We start from the raw sequence: 6,463 nt of genomic DNA on the forward strand, positions 1-6,463 counted from the left end.
CATGCGATGGAGTAAAAATCAAAAGCACAGCTTTATCAGACAGCTGCAGTTTAATGTTGGCTGACGAGTCTTCAATGCGTCGCACAACTGTACTTCTGGACATGCTGACGTTGTTGAAGTCCTGCACTGTTTCCGGGCACATTATTTCGGTGACTTTAACGAGACCGTGTTTTATGAGGTCTCCATCTGAAAAAGGCTCGCCATGTCTTGCGATGAGTTGGGCGACCTCATAGCTGCTATTGGAGCCTTTTCCTGGACAATTTGAGCACGAAAAAAAATACTGTTGCTGACCCCGCAGGAGAGCTAGCATTTGCTTTAATTTCTGCTCTGGCTCAGCACCAGTGTAGGATGCATAGGCCTGATGTTTGGTTTAATAATGACGTCGTGCATTATACTCTTTCATAACGGCCACAGTTTCATTGCAGATCAAACAGACACACTTCCCCTTGAATTCTTTGAAGAAATATTCACTCTCCCACCTTGTCTGAAATTTTCTGCATTCACTTTCTATCTTTCGTTTCTTTGGTTTTGGCCATGTTTAGTAACTTGGGGGTAAATTTCTTCTGTGATTGTCCTTTTTGGTGGAGCAACTGCCTTGATCAACAGCAGCTCCCCCTGGTGTTAAAACTAAGAAGTGCAATGCATTCAAGAAAAAGTTGAAGTGCGGGCCATATTCTATTCTATTTATAAAATTACTTGCGGGCCAATTGAAACTGGACCGCGGGCCGCAATTGGCCCGCGGGCCGGACTTTGGACACGCCTGGTTTAGGGTAAGGGTTAGAGTTAGGCATTCATTTTTAATGGTTAGGGTTAGGGTAGGGGCTAGGGAAAGCATTATGTCACTGGGATGTCCCCACGAGGATAGCAAACCAGACATATGTGTGTGTGTGTGTGTGTGTGTGTGTGTGTGTGTGTGTGTGTGTGTGTGTGTGTGTGTGTGTGTGTGTGTGTGTGTGTGTGTGTGTTTCTGAGAGCAGGCCTTCAGGCCTGGTGGGTGTGGCCCTGCCAGGTGGTTGGCCACACCTGAAGACCATCACACAGCTGATCAAGCCTCGTCGGAGAAGCTACTTAAGAGTGCGGTGGAGCTCTCTCCGACGCTGGATCATTGCGTGACTTCACGTTAGTCTCTCGGCCAGTCAGTATGGTTAGTCTGCCACATTGTGTGTGTGTTACGGCTGCCTGTTGGGTGGTTTTATCATCTCCCCAGGAAAAGCGTGGAGACGAGAGGGCAGCGAGCACGGGGTGCTCATACACTGAGGAGCGGGGACAAGGGAAAACTGACACTGTGAAGAGGACATGTCACGGGAGTCGGGAACGCACTGAGGATTTATTGTTATTTTCCATTTCACTGTAAATAAACGCACTGTTTGCATTCAGAGCTCTGCGCCTGGGTCCTCCTTCCTCACATCCCCACGGTTGGCCAGCGTCAACCGTGACAAAAGCGTTTCCTGCAGCCGCCGTGGAGAGGCGGCTGCAGGAAACGCTTTTTAAATTTCCCTGGCTGGTGGAATCTCTCAACCCAGTCGTCATGGACTTCCTGCTCTCAAACCTCCACCTCCACTCTCCCACTCAGGTTGCTCACTGGCCCGGACAGCCGGTGGATTCACAGCCTGACACACCGGCCCCGTCATCTACACGGAAACTACGTTCGCGCCACCGGCGCTCCTCACCGCAGCCGAATTCCCGGACATCTCAACAGCCGGCTGTGGTGAGTAGTAAGGACATTTTTTCTTTTCCCACACCATCTGTTTTTGTGTTTGCCGTGGACGGTGGCACCACTGACGCTGCTGTAAGCCAGCCGTTAGCACAGGTAACATCACCTCAGTCAGGAGCCTCCCACCTCTCGCTGCTTCACCATCTGCAGCGGCTGTGCCACCATCGTTTCGTCTGCAGCCACCACTCTGCCATCTTCTCCGCCACCTGCTGCTACGGCGCGCCCAGCTCGGCCGCCGCGCCCAGCGCGTCCACGGCCAGCACGTTATGCCACTGGACCCGTGGCAGGCCGCCGGAACTGTTTCGCCGCTGCTGCCGGACCCGTGGCAGGCCGCCGGAACTGTTTCGCCGCTGCTGCCGGACCCATGGCCACCCACCCTCAGCGCACTGTGGTGTTCACGTTTTTCTGCTACACCAGGCCTGGAGAGTTTCCCGCCTTGGAGCCAGCCACACCTGGAGTCATCACACTCACCTGTTGCTGATCAGCCTCACCAAGTGAGCACTTAAGAGAATAGCTGAGTGGCGGTCTGCACAGGATCGTTGTACAATGAACACAGTCAGTTCTCCTGCTTGTAAGGTGAAAGTGTTTCTGTCAGCTGGTTATTTTGGGAATGTACATACTGTAGCATCTCTTGTTTCCACGTGTAGATGGAACTGGGCACTAATGTACATAGACACCGAACAATCAACAATAGACAACCCAGAGAATCTTAACCGAACTTATATCTTTAAACCACATAACACAGTCCAAAACCTTAAAACTACAACAAATGAATTTTAATTTGGTATACCATTTTAAAAATATTGAACATTTCTAAATACAGAATATTTATTTACCTTTTTGTGGTTATAAATTTCCATTATTCTACAGCTCACTCCCCGAGCTGCAGAATATGTAGTATAGCTTTACTACACGACTGTCCTTTTGCCCTGGTTGCACCTAATCTGTGGGACAACCTTCCCATCGCTATCCGTGCGTCAGACTCCATTTTATCTTTTAAATCCCGTTTAAAAACTCACTTATTCAACATAGCTTTTCCATCTAGTTAGTGTCCCTATTTTATATTTGGTTCAATTTTTTATTTATGTACTTTATCTTTTAGCTATATCTGTTCTTAGTAACTTTGTTCTTATATTCTCTTTTATTGCTGTATAATTGGTGCCCTGAACCTGATGACATACGTGGTACTTTGTTAATAGTCTTTTATTTAATCATGTCTTCATTTTCCTGTTTTTATTGTAAAGCACTTTGGTGTACCGCTGTTGTTGTTGTTTTTTAAATGTGCTATACAAATAAAGTTGTATTGTACTATGTTTATATCACTTCCCACATAGCAAAATTAGTATGGCCCAGATCTGGCCCACACAATGTGCTTAGACATGGCCCACATACCACAAAGAATGACGGCCCTTTGGTGGCCCAGATCTGATTTGCCAGAGGTGGCCCACACATGGGCCAGCACAAGACCAGTTGCAGACACACTGGTGGTCCTGTGCTGCCCCAGAACAGTTTCAGCTCTGGCCCCAGATGTCAGCCTAATGTGAACCTTAATCAAGCCATGTAATAACAACATGTGCCGGAACATAATAGTGCAAAAGTCACATAACAAAACTCTTTGCAGACAGTGAATGGACTGGATTCTTATATAGCGCTTTTGTACTCTCTTGGATTACTCAAAGTGCTCCATACAACATGCCACATTCACACAATTTCTCTAAACTGGGTGCTTCCTAACTACACTCATACACATTCACACTCTTGACATGCAGACTGGAGGAGCCAGGGATCGAACCACTAACTTTCCGATCAATTGGTGACCTGCTCTACCTCCTGAGCTACAGCCACCCAGCGGTAAATATGAGTAAACCGTCACTAAGTTTTGGATAAAGTATACACTGTAAGATTATTATACTATTTTTATGCCACCTTATACTTCTAATCAAAGAATTGCTGAATCATTATACGGCTATAGGCCACATTATGCCTTGGATTAAAGATTGTGAAATCATTACACTGTTTTATGATGCATTACACTGCTGAGTTATAAGAAATGCTGTTTGTGTAGAATCATGGCCTTCCTTCTCTGATCACAAAGAGAACAGAACATACCGTGGAGTTTTTCTGCCCCATCTCATCAAGAGGAGATAAAACAGGAAGCCAAGGCCATCACGTAGGCGCCGTAAGGTAGAAAAAATGTGAGGGTTTAGGCTTTATGGCCCTGAAGGGAGGGGGAACAAGCTATAAGAGTCTGTGTAACTGTTAGACACTTCGAGATGTTGCCAGACACCCTCCTGTGCATATCTCCTGTCCATACGTTTTTAATGTTCAAAGTGTTGTATGGAATAAAGAGATTGTTGATTGAGCATTTATGCACCAAGTGTTGTTCTTCCTTCAGCCCAAAGATGAATGAATTGGGGTATTTAACAACACTCACAAACCTGTCAAACCTGCATTTGAAATGTTGGCTACCATAGCAGTATAGTATTGCAACATGGCATTTGGGTCTTCTAACTAAAATAGGAAAATAGGAACATAAATAGTGCCATCATTGCCAGACCTGGCCCACATCTGGTTGACATACACCCTGCCATGACACCAGTCAGTCAAAAGTACCAGCTTGATGCCGGATCCGGGGAAGACCTGTTTTCTATGAGCCTGGGCCACATAAACCAAACCACAATCGGGCCAGATATGGCATGCCATCACATAAATAGTGCCATCTACGCCCTGCCTGGCCAATATCTGGATGACATACCACTTACCCATGCCAGAAGTCAGCCAGCAGTGCCGGCTTGACACCAGATCCAGGCCAGACCTGTCTGCTATGTGGGTTATAGCACTTTCCATAAATTAAGAAATAACTATTTTTACACTTACATGCAGTGTGTGACTTCATGTGGCCTTCAGATGGGATCAGGAACAGTGCACAGAGAGCTTCATGAAATGGGTTTCCATGGCCAAGCAACTGCATCCAAGCCTTAATCACCAACCGCAATGTAATGTGTCAGATACAGTAGTGTAAAGCACGACACCACTGGACTGTAGAGTGAAGATGTGTTCCATGGAGTTTTGAATCACACTTCTCCATATAGCAATTCAATGGATGAGTCTGGGTTTGGTGTTTGCAAAGAGAATGGTACTTCTCTGATTGTACTGTCCCAAGTGTAAAGTTTGATGGAGGGTGGGCTCAGCCCTTAGTTCCAGTGAAATGAACTCTTAATGCTTCAGCATATTAAGACATTTTGAACAACTTTGTGGGAATAGTCTGCGGATGGCCCCTTCCTGTTCCAACATGACTGCACACCAGTGCAGCTATGGCTGAGACTCCTATGCCTACCACAAGCAAGATCCATAAAGACATGGATGAGCAAGTTTGGACTGGAAGAACTTGACACAGTCCTGCCCCCAAAGCAGTAAAACACTTCTGGGATAAATTAGAGCGGAGACTGTGAGCCAGAACTTATCATGCAACATCAGTGCCTGACCTCACAAATGCACTTCTGGAAGAATGATCCAAAAATACCCATAAACACTCTCTTATACTTTGTGGGAAGCTTTCCCAGAAGAGTTGAAGCTGTTCTGGATGCATATTTAAATCTATGGATTAAGAACCAGATGTCACTCAAGTTTATATGCATATGAAGGCAGGCAAATTTACAATTTTGGCAATATAGTGTATTTTCTATTCCTGTTTGTAAGAGTCATCTTAAGAGGCTTTTTTCCCTTTTCTTTGATGTCATTGTTTTAAGAAACTTTCTTCCACTAAGGCACACAGCGATGCTGCTGCATCAGTTCACCTGACTCAGTTGTCAATATTTTTTACAAGCAATATCATGAAAAGTTAAATATCAGTTTGACATTAAACAATAGACAACTTTGTTGGTCTGATTATTTTTGTACATGCATCAAACAAATTGCCCTTCTGTAGTAATTATTGGTGATTATGTTGTGAGACTGAAAATTTCAGGATTTAACAAGTCCCTGTGTTACAGTACACTGAGTCCACCTTGTGGCGAACCAGAGGAAGGTCCTCAATGGATTTATACTGCAGATAAAATCAGTATGTGCTGTGGGGCAGATGGAGGAACAGAATCCTCACTACTTTTGCTGCTTTTAATGTCTTTTTTAAATTCAAATGTTATTACTAAAATCTAAAGATATACTTTTTATTAACAGAACGTAAACAGTGAGCACAGCAGCTGTAAGGAAACCTCATTCAAATTTCTGTTACTGTATATATAATAACTATCAGGCTTTTTAAATGGGTGACAGGGCTTACAGACATTGGTCAACTCTACACTAGGCTCCTCAACTAGTTACATCAATTGCTTTAAGGCCACTTAAGGGTAAAGAGCTGATCAGGCAGAGAGAGATGACGACTGCAAGTCCAAGCGAAATCTGTAGTGGAAACAAAAACAACGGTTGGCGACTCCAGCATAACCAAATTTATTGCGCTTGTGATCTTGTTGCCTTTGAAATGGTCACTTTGAAGACAGGGATCAGGTCTGCAAAATTAACTGTCATAAACCTCAAGTCTTGTTCCTGTCAGTGCCATTAGTAGTCCTTGTGTAAATAATGCCATACTATTTCCCTCAGACACACTGTCATGTTTTGGGTTTTTGTCTGGACTTTTTCAAAGAGTAAGATAATGATGTCTGGTTACCAAAAGTTATTTTCTAGGTTATCTTGGGTTTTGTGATTGAGCTTCAGGCTTCAGTGTTTTCTCTGTGTTTCATTTCTTTGTCTCCC

The sequence above is a fragment of the Pelmatolapia mariae genome, linkage group LG8, assembly GCF_036321145.2.
Source record: "Pelmatolapia mariae isolate MD_Pm_ZW linkage group LG8, Pm_UMD_F_2, whole genome shotgun sequence".
NCBI classification, from domain to species: Eukaryota; Metazoa; Chordata; class Actinopteri; order Cichliformes; family Cichlidae; genus Pelmatolapia; species Pelmatolapia mariae.